At 41.2% G+C, this 16,399-nt stretch overlaps 1 protein-coding gene across 2 annotated transcripts in view; it reads left to right on the top strand.

The window, feature by feature from the left end:
* Positions 1-16,399, top strand: part of NR3C1 (nuclear receptor subfamily 3 group C member 1) — a 320,089-nt gene that overhangs the window by 175,652 nt on the left and 128,038 nt on the right. For both annotated transcript variants that reach the window (XM_081504719.1, XM_081504716.1), the window contains exon 3: positions 442-524. The gene's annotated coding sequence lies outside the window, so the exon portion shown is untranslated. The remainder of the gene's footprint in view (positions 1-441; positions 525-16,399) is intronic.

Genomic DNA, 16,399 nt, shown 5'->3' with positions numbered 1-16,399 from the left:
CAGAGGGGGAAGAGAAGAAGGAAAGACTAAGAGGTGATGACAAGCCAGTAGCATGGCATGAGTATCCATGCACTCATCTATTTTAGAAATCCTTGTTGAACATCAGGAAGTGCCCGCCACCAGATTTCACATATATATTAATTTCCACTAGGGTCTGACTCTGGGAATATCTGCTGAATCAGTAGCTCTGAACTGAACCAGAAAATTCACCCAAATTAAGAGAGTAATGGTATCAGTCAGGGTCACTCCAGAAAAACTTATAGCCAAGAAGAATCCTCTGATGTGAATTTTTCTCATCTTGTGAAATTCCCTGCTTCACGTTCAAAGCAAAGACCACGTGGACAGCCATGATTTGTCCATCAAGTGCTGTGAAGTTGTCTTCCTCTAGAAAAAGAGTCTGTGTCACCTCTAAAACTAGACTTCGTTCTTCTGTTATTTCAGAGCGTTAGCCCAGAAAGGGGCCAGCTTCCGTGAGCAGGGCTGCAGAAGAAGGTGTAATTGATGTCCCACAGATCCTAACTTGGGTAAGCACTTCATGAATGCCTACTTTGTGCAAGAATAGAGAGAAAGCACAGCCCCTACCCTCCTGGGACTTTCATGGCAACTTTACGAGGAGAATTTTCTCGTGGCTCCTTCCCTCTCAGAACAGAGAAGCCTTCTCAGAGCCTGCTCCAGTCAAGTGTCAGGGAAGGAAGGTAGGTAGTCTTTTCATTCCCATTCCACAGCTGGCTAAAGTGAGTTCTAACAAAGTCAGGTTACTTGCTAAAGGTCACCCAGAGGTCAGAGCTTCAGAAAAAAATGATCACAAGACTGATGTCATGTGCTGGATAGTTTAAACTAAAAAGGAAGAAACCATTCTTATCTTAAAAAGAAATGGGTTGCTCTGAGTTTCTCAGTTTCATTTATTCAGCAAGTAGGTGCCAGGTACTATTCTAGCAACGGGGGTATAGCAAAACTCACATGGTGCTAGATGAGAGAGCCAGACAAAGCATTAAAAAAAATGTTTAATGTGTCAGATGAAAAAGACTATGAAGAAAGCAAAAACATTGGGGATAGAGCATGCTGGGAGGAGGCAGTGTAGAGAGAGTAGGGGATGGCGCTTCTCTGAGAAGGTGACATTTGAACAGAGATCTCAAGAAAGGGAAGGAGTTCATTATGTGATATCTGGGGGACTTGGAGCAGGGGAAGAGCAAGTGGAAAGGAAGGTGTTTTTCAAGGTTGAGGAACAGCAAGAGGAGCAGCATGGCAGGAGCACAAAGAACTTGGGGTGGTGGGGAGATGCAGCCAACATGGCAGCCAGGGGCTGAGGCTCAACTCTGGCTTGGATGCTCAGTGAGACAGGGAGCTGTTGAGAGTATTAAGCCAGGGAGGACTTGCCACGACCTGGGTTAGTTTAACAGGATCCCTCTGGCTGGTGTGTGCACAGACTGTAGTGAGGCAAGTGTGAAGCAGGGAGGTAGCCAGGAAGCCAATGCTGAAACTGATCCTGTAAATGAAAGACGGTGAAGACCCAGATGAGGGTGGAACAGAGGGGCTGGTGAAGGTGGTCATTTCACCATGGATTCCCAACATGAAGTCTGTAGAACTGGCTGGAGGGTGGGATATGGGGTATGAGAGAAAAAGAGGCTTACAGATCAGAAAACTTAGATCAGATGTTAATCCCTTACAGCTTCATATTCCATGATACCATCAGGGCCAAGGAAACACCCTTCTCTTGGATGCTGGGCCTTTTGGCCTAACAAGATGACTGTCTGTTTAGTCCTGGTTCCACCCATTACTAGGTGAGAGACTAGGGCACATGGAGGACCCTCTCTGCTCCTCAGGATCTTGGCTGAGAATTAAGGATGGTCATTTCTGCTCTCCCTACTTCAAAAGAAGTTGTTGAACAAAACTAGAGTTTAGGCAGCTCAGCTTAGGGATTATTACTTACGTCATCAGCACCTTCACAATTCATTTTACGAGTCAGCTGAGTTACCTTTGGGGTATATTTAATAGATTCCAGGAAGCTCCCCTGCCCAGAAGACTCCTTCTAACTGCCTCTCGGGATGAAAGAATTTCACAATTAGCCTGATTCTTCCCTGTTTAGGCATTGTGGACCCCAGACATTCTCCTTTAAAACAGAAACTCTTGAGCTACCAGTCTTTTGCCATTTTAGGTGAATTTACATCACATCTCTGCCACGATAGCTGGCTTAGGTTTGAATGGGAGGAAGGAAAGAATAAATATGGGGCAGAGATGTGACAGTTGAGGGGTTGCTGAGTATACTGTGGGCAGATTGAGAAGATCCCTTGTGGGGAGAACCTCTGAAAATAAACTCTGTCAATGGTGAAATATTATCCAGACTTGCCTCACATCATACTGTTTGTCTCATCTAATAAAAAATGAAGTCCTACAAGGGCACCTCCTTGAAACAGTTGTAACAAGTAGCCATGGAAGCCAAATTGCTTTAGAAAAATGTTGAATTTGTGGAGAATAACATGTCCTTTGTTAAAGAATCCACCTGCAATGCAGGAGGCCCTGGTTTGATTCCTGGGTCGGGAAGATCCGCTGGAGAAAGGATAGGCTACCCACTCCAGTATTCTTGGGCGTCCCTTGTGGCTCAGCTGGTGAAGAATCTGCTTGCAATGTGGGAGACCTGAGTTTGATCCCTAGGTTGGGAAGATCCCCTGGAGAATGGAAAGGCTATCCACTCCAGTATTCTGGCCTAGAGAATTCCGTGGACTGTATAGTCCATGGGGTTGCAAAGAGTCAGACAAGACTGAACCACTGTCCCCCTTTAACTTTTACTTTCAACATGCCTCAGTGGCCCCTTTGGCTTGTTTTGTTTAAATAAACTTGCCCCAAGCATTTCACACTTCTCTAATTATGAATGTCCCTGCTGTACCTCAGCCTTTTAAAGAGCCCTTTCCCTCTAAATATTTCTGAAAATGCCAAGGGTACTGGAATGTGACCAGAAATAATTTGGTTGAATGTCCCCATCGTGATGGGAATCCATGGATCCAGGCTTCAGTGCTTCCACAAAGATTCCCCCTCAGGACTAGAAATCTGTCCCCAGCTCCATGGCTGTCACAGAGACCACTGCCTGCAATCCTGGTAAATTTGAAATACCTGCCAGTTCGCTAAACTGGAAGTGATTGTCACCTGCCCATTCAGCAAAGTGAGAGGAGGACACATGGGGTGACATTCAGCTAGAAGTTTCACAGCAAATTTGCTCAGCCTCAACTGTCATAGTGGCCCATGGCAGGGCTTCCTCACTGGAGGTGCAGGGAGCCAAGCAGGGCACTTCTCAGCCCACACTCTGACAGTTCTCCCTATGCACTGTGTCTCCAAGGTTGAAACTGTGCTGTCCCTTTTGCGGCCACTGTCATCTCCTCAGGGAGAATCATCTCTGTGCCCAAGCCAAGATAAGTGAGATTCAAAGGCAGAGCATGTCATGGCTGTAGTACACTCATCTGGGGGCCCCCCTGCAAAGTTGCTTGACTACCAATGTGTTCCTACCATTATAGGGTTATCATTCCTCCAAATGATAGAGAAACACTGTGACATGAGGCAAATCTGGATAAGATTTTACCCACAGTCCCTTTCACCAAGGCTGCAGATAGGCCCCAGGCGGCCCAGGTCAGGACAAGTTCTGGGCTCAGTTGAGAGACTAACTGTAATCCCCACTCTCCACACCTATCAACCTTTACTCCTGGAATTGCAGTGCCGGTTTCATTCTTCTCTGGAGGCACCTGTTCCTCCACATCTGTCCTCCACCTGGGAGCACCTCATTTTGCAGAAGTCAGTTTGCAGTTGTATTGGTAGGCAGGATTCCAGTCTTTTTTCTGGACGTTCCTAAGCCCTCCTGTTGAAAATCAGTAGAAACAGATGAAGGTTTTGGGGAAGAGAGTGGACTAACTCCCTCTGAGAAGCTCCAGGGCCACAGTTCATGTCTGGTCCTGGATAATTGTTGTTCAGTTTCTAAGTCGTGTCCAACTCTTTGTGACCCCATGGATTGCAGCACACCAGGCTTCCCTGTCCTTCACTATCTCCTGGAGTTTGCTCAAACTCATGTCCATTGAGTTGATGATGCTATCTAACCATCTCATCCTCTGTTGCCCCCTTCTCCTTTTGCCGTCAACCTTTCCCAGAATCAGAGTTTTTTCCAGTGAGTCAGCTCTTCACATCAGATGGCCATGTCTGGTCTTGGATACTGTGGTCCTAAACTATATCTGAATCTTTTCCCTCTTCTCCTCTGAAAAGACACCAAACACTACATCCCATGAAAACAGAAAGACTAAAACCTCCTCTCTTCTCCCCACATCTCTGCTCAAGGAATATTGTACATAATTGAATTTAAGATACACTTAGCTGTTACTAATGGTCAACAGGAAGTTCCTAACTGGAAGTCAGAATTATATACAAGTTCATAATGGGGATGTGTTTTTAGTGGTTGCATGTAAATGTTCAACAGCCCTAAACAGAATGGGCCCTGGCAGTCCAGTGGTTAAGACTGCACTCCCACTGCAGGGGGTGTGGGTTTGATACCTGGTTAGGGAACTAAGATCCTATGCACTGCTGCTGCTGCTGCTAAGTCGCTTCAGTCGTGTCCGACTCTGTGCAACCCCATAGACAGCAGCCCACCAGGCTCCCCCGTCCCTGGGATTCTCCAGGCAAGAGTACTGGAGTGGGGTGCCATTGCCTTCTCCATCCTATGCACAGAGCAGCCAAAAAAAAAAAAAGAATTTAGAAAATATTTGTAGTAGAATAAAAATGAAAAGGTAATTTACCAGGATTTGTTGCATGCAGCTGAAGCTGCTCAATGCAATTGAATAGAGTGTGGAGTCTTAAATAAGATATGAAAATAATGGACACTAGCATAAAATTTTGTAAAATCTGAACAAAATCTGTACTTTAGTTAATAATACTTGTACCACTTGTTAATTTCCTGTGTGTTTTTAACAACATAGTGGTCATGATTTTTGATGGCATCATTCAATCTTATGGATGCAACATAATTTATTTAACCATTCTCCCATTGGTTGAGATTAGGGTGCTTTCTAGTTTTTATTAGCACACTCTTATTCTTAGTGAGATAGGATGTATTGTTAGGAATGGAACTTCCAGGGATAGATATTAGGCATTTGGGAGTATAATGCCATGCAGACAAACAGCTGTGATGTGGTACCAGGTTTTAGGTGGGTGACTGGCCTAGAGAATGAGCAGCTGCACATGGTTCAGCTTCAGCTTTTGTTTCTGATGGGAGGAATCCATTACCCAGTTCCTAATGTTCTTCTACCTTAAATCAGGTACATAACCTTGTCAAATCACAACTTACCTGCCTTGGTTCCTTTTTTTAGAAAACAAGGATAATCTCATCAGTTTTGTAAACTATAAACTATTCCACAAGGATAAGGTATTAGTTTAACTATGTGAGGTGCTTATAGGGCTAAGGGAATTCATCAGTGCTCTGCATCAGACAGTTGGTTTTGACTTCTGGATCCATCATTCATTACTTATTATTATGTAACTTAGGCAAGTTACTTAACTTCTCTTTTCCTCCATTTCCTCATCTATCAGATGAATGCAAAGCACGTCATAGGTGAGCATTAGGTAAGATCATGCTTTTAAAGTATGTAGCAAGTTACTATTATCATTATTCTTATTATTAAGCAATGAATTTAGACTCAACATGTTTGAAGCTCTTTGGAAGTCACTGGCTTTCTGTTGAATGTTCTTAAAGCACTGATGGTGTGAGTACATCCATATCATGTAATTACAAATGTTATCAGAATACCAAGGTAACTTTATTCAAAGGCCTAAGCAAATTAGTAAAGCCAGTGTTTTTCAAAATGTGTGCCTGTAAGATATCAGTTCTGCAGGGACCTTATGGGAAACAGTGTGGTAATCAGAATGGAAAGGACAATTGGGAATTTCAAGATCACCACCACCACCCACCCACCCTCCCACCCCCAGCCAAGAACATAGCTTTGATTTCATGGCAAAAAAATTGTTTGCCATCATCAGTTAAAAAATTGTTAGCTGATGAGCAAAATCATTTCTCCATGGACCCAAAAGTGGACCTTATTCCCAGGTCCATGCAGTTAGGTGTTACCATGTGACCTTGTAGGCATTGTAGTCTCTGTCTCAAGCACCCACCTCTGCCCCTGCCGCATGAGAGCAGCCCTCAGCAGGACGCAAACAAATGTGTATGGTTGTGTCCCCTACAGCCTTCCAGAAACAAATGTGAGTGGTTGTGTCCCCATACAACCTTCCAGAACTTTGCTGTAGCTTGTCAGCCCCTGGACTGGAGCACAACAAGCGAGGAAGAGTTGTACCACCGGGTGGGAAAGGCAGAAATTGCCAACAGGAAGGATCTTGTGTACCCTAGCATTAGGTTTGCTTTTTACCCAAAGAGTAGAAGGGAAGCCTTCATGGAGTTTTGGAAATAATATGACCTGGTATATATAAGCCCTGCCCTCAGCTGATCAGTATTTCAGCTTTCGATTACCGTGTGAATCACTGGTCCCACCTGGTTAGTTTCTCTGTAGAGTCTGCTCCTGTGGAAACTCACTCCTGATTGAGATGGTATCTTCAGGGTATGACCAGCAGCTATCCCCAAGGCACCTCATGAGGCAGCACCGATAACCTTAGTGAATTGGCTGTGGCTTTTAGTGCTAATCCAAGCCAGGAACATAACCTTGAATCTGTCAGCCCACATCTCTTTCTCCCTGTCAGACTTACACTGAGTTCAAGTGATTGACATATGAAGTCAGAAGCTCATCATAGTAACTGTCAATGAAAAACACAATTGCCACATGTGAGCTGTCTCCACTGATATACTTACATTGGAATAACATGACAATAATTATGATGGTTGTCATTTACTCACAATGTGCTGAGCATAGCATGAAGCACTCAGCGTGATAACCTTGTTTAGTCCTCACCACAAGCCTATCAGGTGGAACTGTGGTTAAGCCCCTTTTACAGAGAAAGTCAGAGGTTATGTAACTTGTAATATGACAAATCTAGTGGGCGGTAGAGCCAGGAACTGAACCACGTGGTATAAACCAGAGTTGGGGCTCCTAACTGCTACATCATGGTGTCCCATAGAAGGCAAACATCCTCAGAAGGCTGCTAGTAGATGTTAAATCCATAGAGAAAGGGAAGCAGGGAATCCAGTTTTCAGGTGCATCCATTTCACAGAAGAGTGATATCACCAGCAGGTCCTCAGCTCACAAAGTCCTTTGGTTACAACCCTCCATCCAACTCCACACTGGCTGTGGCCTTGCCACTCAAATGGGAATTCCCAAATCCTGTTATCTCCTAGATGGGTCCCGAGAAAGCACTGCTGAGTTTTGTTTTACCAACACTTTTCCCTCTGCATCTGGTCTTATCTGCCATTCTTCCCCTTTAGACTGCATCTATTTCATGTAAATTTCATAGTCAAACTATGAGGGGTAATTCCTTCCACCCCACCCCACCATCAGGGCAGTCCCCAAATACAATTAATCATCCCTATCTAGTAAGATGCAAAGTGTTTCAGAATATCTATTTGTATCCTCACTTAAAAAAAATTTTTTTAAAGGAAAGAAAAGAAATAAGCCATATCTGGAGTGGAATGGTCAATAAGAACACAGTTTGTCCCATTAAATAATGAAAATCCTTAACTCCTTAACTCAGTGTAGACTAGGGCTCTTCCTCAAGGGTTACGCATGTTCACTGGGGAGAGTGTCTCAACTTTTGAACTCCTTCAAAGAAAGCAGAAATGAAGGAATACATCTGCTTTGGTAAATAAGACTGGGTCCTTATGATTTATGAATTACATCCCCAAGAACAAGTCAGATCCTACATCCACTAACATACATGCTTCTCCATCCAAAGATCAAGCAAGGTACTATCGGTGGAGTCTTCACAGTGAACCAAGCTGAAGGGAGGCAGTAATCACAGGAACCCCACAGGTTAGCCCCAGATATATAGCCATTCAGTACCCTCCAAGAGCTTGTACATCTCTAAGAATAACTTACTTGTCCCTTTAAGACAGTATTTGACCCACAAATTAGTGTACCATAAAGTTCTAATAAAATTTGTTTTTTCAAAGTGCTGTTTTAATGAAGTTGAATCATCATATAGGAGTTTAAAAATTAGTCAGAAGAGTCTAAACAGTCAAGTCCTTTAAACTCCTCCCTCACTTGCTCACTTGACTACTCTTGGTAACAATCTAAATGAACTTCTCACCTAGTATGAAACACATGTATTCTTACAAAACAAATATTAATGGAATAACTCTTCAGCTTTATTATTTTAGCTGATTTGTATCAATGTATCAACATTCCAAAGAAAATAGAAAGCATATGTTGTTGGTTTCTAATAATTTTTTTCTTTTTTATTATTACTGTTGACATAATTCACATAATGTAAACGTCACCACTTTTTAAAGTACAGGTCAATGAGTTCCAGTATATTCATAGTTTTGTACAACCAGCCCCACTATCTATTGCCAGAGCATTTCCATCAGCCCAACAATAAAACCTGTACCTATTAACAGTCACTCACAGTTCCCTTCTTCTAACCCCCCTGGCAACCACTAACCAACCTTCTTTCTCAATGGACCTGCCTATTCTGGACATTTAATATAAGTGGAATCATATAATACATGGCCTTTTATGTCTGCTTTCAATTAACATAGTGTATGAAAGATTCATTCATCTTATACTATTTATCAAGCAGTAGTATATTCCCTTTTATCACTGAATAAACTTCTGTTGAATGGATACACTACATCAGTTGATGGACATTTAGGTTATTTCCACTTTTTGGCTATTATGAATAATTCTGTTCTGAACAGCCATGTGTAAGTTTTTGTGTGAACATATTTCTTTATTTCTACCTAGAATTAGAATTGCTGGGTTATATGGCAGCTCTATGTTTAACTTTTTAAGGAACTGACACAGTGGGTGAACCATTTTATAATCCCATCACAAAGTTTGAGAGTTCCAATTTCTCCACATCCTTACCAGCACTTATTATTTTCCTTTATTTCTTCTTAGCTATCCTAGTGGGTTTGAAGTGATACGTCTTGTGTTTTTTATTTGCATTTCCCTAGTGACTAATGATACTGAGCATCTTTTTATGTGTTTATTGGCCATTTGTCTTTCTTCTTTAGAGAACTGTCTATTCAATTCATTTGGCTATTTTTAACATAAATTTGTCTTTTTATTGTGCTGTGCTGTGCTGTTGTGTCTGACTCTTTGTGACCCCATGGACTGTAGCCTGCCAGTCTCCTCTGTCCATGGAATTTTTCAGGCAAGAATACTGTAGTGGGTTGCCATTTCCTACTCCGAGAGATCTTCCCAACCCAAGGATTAAGCCTGCATCTCCTACATTGGCAGGTGTATTCTTTACCACCTTTACTACTGAATTGAAAACACATGATTTTCAAATATTTCTTCCATTTTTGTGAGTTGTTCTCTCATTTTCCTCATTATGTTCTTCAAAGTAGAAAAAAAAATTTTTTTTATTTTGATGGGGTCCAGGTTATCAATTTTTTTCCCATTTGTTTACGCTTTTGGTGTCATATCCAAGAAACCATTGCCTCATCCAAGGTTATGGAGGTTTACACTTGTGTTTTCTTCTAAGTGTTTTATAGTTTTAGCTCATGCAACTAATTTTTTGTTCCATTTTGGGTTAATTTTTGTATGTAATATGAAGTAAGGATCTAACTTTATTGTTCTATACTATATATGGCTAACCAGTTGTCCCATTTGTTGAAAGATTATTCTTTCTTTATTGAACAGTCTTGACATTCTTGGAAAAAATCAGTTGTTCACGGACATATAGCTTCCTAGATCCTCAGTTCTCTTCTATTGATCCAACTCTCTCTCCTTATGCCAGTCCACACTATCTTGATTACTGTGACCTTGTAGGAAGTTCTGAGTTCAGGAATTATGATTCCTCTAACTTCACTCTCCTTTTAAGATTATTTTGCTACTCCTGGTTAATAACTTTTTAAAACATTAAAAATGAAGCTGCAACTCACTAAAGAAAATGTCAAGCAGGCACTTTGACCTGTGCTTGGTTGGTATGTACAACTTTCAGAAATGTTTATTCCACATGTTGGATTGATTTAATGTGAAAGTCACTTCTTCTTTGGAGCCTTTCCTCAAACTCTTTTTCTTTTCTAAGAAAACCAGTAACTTCTTCATTCACACACTGTACATATATCTACCAGCACCTGGAACTGGAACACTATATTTGTATATATGTCTGTCCACCCCCCCATTAGACTATAGTCCCACGGAAGACTAAAATCACATTTGTCTAATTTGTCTCTGGATCCCCAAAGTCATGTCCTAAGTTGATGGCCAGTATGTATTTGTTGGAAAGAGAGAAGACAATAATGACAGAAAGATGGATACTTAAGAAGGTAAAAGGGAAGCAAGAGTGGACGAGAAAGAGAAAAGAAATAGGTGCTAAGTCATTTCACTCATGTCCGACTCTTTGTGACCCTTTGGACTGTAGCCTGCCAGGCTCCTCTGTCCTTATGGATCTTCAAGGCAAGAATACTAGAGTGGGTTGCCATGCCCTCCTCCAGGGGGTCTTCCTGACCCAGGGATCGAACCCGCGTCTCCTGCAGCTCCTGCTGCTCCTGCCTTGCAGGCAAATTCTTTACCACCGAGCTAACAGGAAAGCTCAAAGAAATAGTTAACACTTACAAAATGTTTATAATGTTCCAGGCATTGTTTTAAGAGGCATTGTCTCATGTATTTATTCACACAGCAACCCTAGGAAATAAGTTACTCTTATATTCCCCATTTCACAGATGAAAACATGAGTCACAGAGTTCAACAATTTGCCCAAAGTCACACAGCTATCAGGTAGCCTAGGGTAGTCTAGCTCCTTGGCCATGTTCTAAAATAGTGTGCCAGGCTGCCTCTCAAATAAAGACTAATAAAACAGAGATCCTTGAACTCTGCCTTTAGATTTTGGTTTAGTAGGTTTGAGGTGGTACCCAGATATCTGTACTTTTAAACAGATTCTCAAATAATTTGGTGGAGAGCTCAGTTGGAAACCAATGCTTTAAGGAATGGCTAAATAAAACACTGTGGAAGGCCAAGGCAAGGAGGATTCTGTTGAGATGTCACACTTGGGAGGAAACACTAGGAAAACTAAGAGAAAATTGGGTATGAGTAAAGATGCGGGAGGAAGAAAAACACAGGGTACTGGTAGTCTAACCAAGAAGTAGAACTAACCAAGCATCAACCACCCCTCCCTTGGCCCCCAAATGGCCCTTGACTATGACCGTATGGCATATCCTACAATGACATGTACCTTCTACCAAGTCCTTATCATACCTAAAATCATAGGATTTCAGAGTGTCCTATGAGCAAATGAATAAACCGTAAGGGCAAATAGGAACAAATAGTAAGAGAAAGAATTAACATTTATTTACTGCTTATTATGTGCCAGGCTGTGTTCCAGATGCTTTATGTACAAGAACTCAATTTGCATTACAATCCTAGGAGGCAGGTCCTATTGTCTTCCCTCATTTTAGGGGTGAGGAACCTGAGTTACACAGAGGTTAAGAAGCCTGTAAAAGTCACATAAGAAATGGCAGAGCCAGATTCAAACCTAGGCAGTTTTGCACCAGAGCTCACACTCTTAGACTGCTTCTAGAAGAAAGAGAAAAAGAAGGAATGAAAGATGAGACCGTGAATGGGGTCAAATGTTCAGGAGACATGAACACAAGCCCTCTGAGGCCCACTGATGCTGGCCCCACTCTGGCAGGAATGTTCGGAAGACCATGGGAGCCCAGAGGGCACTTAGCCCCCTCCCCTGAGAGACTATGGGAGCCACACAGGTGGCTAGTCATTTGGACCTCCATGGCAATGGAGACAAGCCAAGACCGTGCCAAGTTTCTAAGACTCCCAAATAAGGGCTAACTGAGTCTCTTTTTGGTAAATTTCATTAAAAAAACAGCTATCAAATAAAGGGGTATTTGTCCTGAATTATCTTGGTAAGGGAAAATGACTTTTTAAAATTATCATTACTTTGATAGCAAGAAAAGTCTGAATGATGCTATCAGGGGCTCTGAAGGACTTTTATTTCTGCAGATGTTGAAACATGTATGATGTCTGGAGGATAAACTTTCACATCTGAAATTTGGATCTTTAGAAACACTGCTTTGCTGTGTTTCCTGATGGTGACTGAGAGCCAGCTGCAGGTGGGTTACATCAAGGGCAGGGGTTGTTGAGCTCTGCACTATAGACATTTTAGGCTGGATAATTCTTTGTTGTGGAGACTATCTTGTGCATTGTGGGATATTTGGCATCATCCCTGGTATCTAGCCAACAGATACCATTGAGATTTCCCCTTCCAGCTATGATAACCAGTCATTGCCAACTGGGTAAAAGTTACCCACAGATGAAAACTACTGATCTAGGAGAAACCATTATAATTAAGCACTCCTGCATGATCTCTTCAAGCTTTACATGAAATGTTCACTTTTTAATCACAGTGCTTCAAATACTTGGGTGTTATCCCTAAAAAGTATTTATAAACAAAATATATTTAGTAGTGGGATATGAATATGTTTGTGTCCTTGGAGGGGAGGCAATATGTTCTTGGTGATAGTAAATTGGTAATACTACCACTATTATTATTATTAGCTATTACTAACTGTAATTAGTGTCAAGTACTGTGCTAAAATTAGCATAAATAATCACACTGAATCCTCACAACAGCCCTAAGAAGGAATCTAGTCATTATGCCTATTTAATAGACTGAAACTGGGTAACTGGGTCAAGATCACCCAGCTAGAAGCATCAGAGCCTGTGTTCTTTGTAGTTCTGCCCTAATCCAAGCCAGTTTCTTTCTCTTAGCATGATCTTCATCATCTCACAGGAAGCTCAGACTATCTCTATCTGCTCTACCCGACACCAACTCTTGCTTATCCTTTAAATCTCAACCTTTTTCCTCCAGGACCTTCCCTGTTCCCTGACTTTACCCTCTGACTTCCTACGCTCCTGTCTTACCCTGTACACATCTTTATTATTGCATTTACTGTATTATGTCATCTCTTTGTGTTTCTGACCCCTCTTCACTGGGAGAGCTTTGAGGGTCAGAAGCTTCCCTTATTTATCTCTATCTCCAGTGCTTTACATACAGGCGTACATTAGGAGCCAAATGGCAGAAAGTGAAGAGGAAACTAAACAGCCTGTTGATGAAGGTGAAAAGAAAGAGTGAAAAAGCCGGCTTAAAACTCAACATTCGAGAAACTAAGATCATGGCATCTAGTTCCATCACTTTATGGCAAATAAAAAAGGGGAAGTTGGAAGCAGTGACAGATTTTATTTTCTTGGGTTCTAAAATCACTGAAGGCTAACTGTAGCCCTGAAATTAAAAGACACTTGCTCCTTTGAAGAAAAGCTATGACCAACCTAGATAGCATATTAAAAAGCAGAGATAGCACTTTATCAACAAAGGTCTGAATAGTCAAAGCTATGGTTTTTCCAGTAGTCATGTATGGGTGTGAGAGTTGGACCATAAAGAAGGCTGAGCACCGAAGAACTGATTCTTTCAAATTTCTTAAGAAGACTCTTGAGAGTCCCCTGAACTGCAAGGAGATCAAACCAGTCAATCCTAAAGGAAATCAGTCCTGAATATTCATTAGAAGGACTGACGCTGAAGCTGAAGCTCCAATACAGTGCCAACCTGATTAGAAGAGCCGATTCATTGGAAAAGATCTTGAGGCTGGGAAAGGTTGAAGGCAAAAGGAGAAGAGGGCGGCAGAGGATGAGATGATTAGATAACATCACTGACTCAGTGAATGTGAGTTTGAGCAAACTCTGGGAAATAGTGAAACATAGGGAAGGTTGGTGTTCTGCAGTCCATGGGGCTGCAAACTGTCAGATACGACTTAGCGACTGAACAACAAAAGGAGCCAAATAAATATGGGCTGTCTAGTAAAAACTTCACAGTCGGAACAGGATTACTTCTGTTTGGGTTGAAGGACATAGGAATAAAAGTCCAGGGACCTAAGCAAAGAAAGACAGTTGAAAAGATGAAAAGAAACCTACCCAAGATCATGTAGTTGGGGGTGGGGTGAGGCAAGAAGGGGTCCCCCAAACCAAAACCCAGTCCCCTCCCCACCGCTCAGGGCCTTGTCCACTTGTTATACAAACACTGATGGTGAACTGAAAGGAGTTTTCATGGCACTGATATAAGTAAACAAATGAATTTGTGGGTTGACACATGGCCAGCAATAAATTCATAAAAGGTAAATATTGACATATGAAGATTATATATCACTGTATTTACTTTGTAGAGACGTCAACCAGGAGTTAGGCTAGCTTGTGTGTTCATTTTGGTTCCTTGGCAAATTAGTGAGATTCCAGTCAAATTATTCCAGTTCTTTGTGCTTTTATTTCTTTTGGCTGTAGGATTTTGCTGATTAAAAAACATACGATCCATTTCTATGCTTTTAAATGTCTTTCTCTATTTGAGCATGCTCAGCTGGAAGTGGAAATCTGTGGGCTTCATAAGGATAAAATCCCACCATGATCTGTAACTTGTGTGGTTTACAGAATTATTGAACCCCAAAGCTTTGAGGAGCCTGATAAGTCATACGTGAAAATTTCCAGCTAGTGGATGAATTTCTTTTGCAGAATCCCCAGCAGGTGCTTAGCGAGTCTCACCTCACAATCTGTGATGTGAGGAGGAAAGTGATTTAGACTGAAGGAAGCTAGGGTAGTGTGTGTGTGTGTGTCTTTCTGATTGGTGTATGCCTACATGTCCATCTCACTTTCTGCAGGGGTTATGATTTGTTGGTTTCTTTACATTACTAATCTTTAGCACAGGGCTTAGTGACAACAATCATCATGTAACATAACAAGCACGTATGTCAGAGACTGTGCTAAATGTTTGACATAGAATAGCTTATTTAGTCTGTATAAGAACCTTATGAAACAAATACTACTATTACCTTTATTTTTCCAAAAAGGAAATTAAGATTCAGAGAGGTTAACTAACTTGCCTAAAGACACATGTCTACTAAGAGCTAGAGTCTCAAGTTTATTTCCGACAGAGCTGGAGTTATTAATAACTAAATAAATATTTACTGAGTCTAACTAATGAAATCCCCATCTACCACCATGCCTTATTTTCCTGCTACAGATGAGAGAAGAGTATAAAGCTTACATACACCAAACAGTAGCAATATTTGTATAAATATTGTGGGTTTAATTCAGCTGAGGGATTGGTTTTTCATATTATTGGAGGTTTTCCTTCAGCTATCAAGTTTGAGTTTCAAAAACACAAGTTAGAAAATATATAAAAATACATATTTTATATATATTTAAAGATATAAAATATATAAAAGATATAAAAATATATAAAATATTTTCATATATACTTCACTAGGCCATATTTACAAATGCTGTATTTAAGTTAATATATTGTCAAGTCTACTATAAACAAAGCAGTAAAATATAAGGCTGGATCAATAAAGGAGAGTAGTAGTTTAGGCTTACCTAAAGAGAAACTGGGGCATCCCTGGTGCTTCAGCAGTAAAGCATCCACCTGCCAATGCAGGAGATGTGGGTTCAGTCCCTGGGTTGGGAAGATTCCCTGGAGAAGGAAATGACAACCCACTGTAGTATTCTTGCCTAGGAAATTTCATGGACCGAAGAGCCTGGTGGGCTACATACAGTCCATGAGGTCACGAAGAGTCAGACACGACTTAGTAAGTAAACAACAACAACAAAAGACAAACTAGATAAAACATTTCTTTGGGAATATTACCAGCCTTTATTTTTTCTGTTAAAGCACAACCTAAAGTAGAGAAGTAATTTCTCTATTAATTTTAAACAATGGAAATCTAAGGCAGATATAGCCAAAATGAGTAAATTAACTGAAGGTTGATGTTCTTATTTATGGATATATAAGTAAAGAAGTTTGGCCATCTCACGTAGTTAATTATTAACAGGGAAATGCAAGCCAAACTCATGAAGCAGGTAAAGTTTATTTTTAGACATTCAGCTGGCTTCTCTCTCTGGCTTCTCTTTTGGGGTCACCCTAGATGCCTAGTAACCTTAGCCTGCTTCTGTCTTCCAGAAGAAGCAGTGCCCTATGTTTTAGACCTTTACTTCTTCTGTCAGGATCCTTTCAGATGACAGTGTTACAGAGCTAACACCAACTGGCTGAAGAGAGGAAAAATAATTTATCAGAGTGTGTAATTGTCAAGTCTAGGGGTAGCCCTAGCCTGAGGACCTAGATATTCAAATTAGATAACTGAGAAGCTGTCTATCTCCAGATCCCTTTCCTTTTTCTTTCTTTTTTTTAACCTCTTTTTGATGGAGGTTCTAAATGGTAGAATACAGCTGCTCCACATAGGCATCTTACCAGCTTAGCTACTCCTGTT

This window comes from Giraffa tippelskirchi, chromosome 6, assembly GCF_054371585.1.
Source record: "Giraffa tippelskirchi isolate mGirTip1 chromosome 6, T2T-mGirTip1v1.2.pri, whole genome shotgun sequence".
In the NCBI taxonomy this organism is placed as follows: Eukaryota; Metazoa; Chordata; class Mammalia; order Artiodactyla; family Giraffidae; genus Giraffa; species Giraffa tippelskirchi.
The sequence above is the reverse complement of the archived record's forward strand: the minus strand, read 5'-3'. Positions and strand labels throughout refer to the sequence as shown.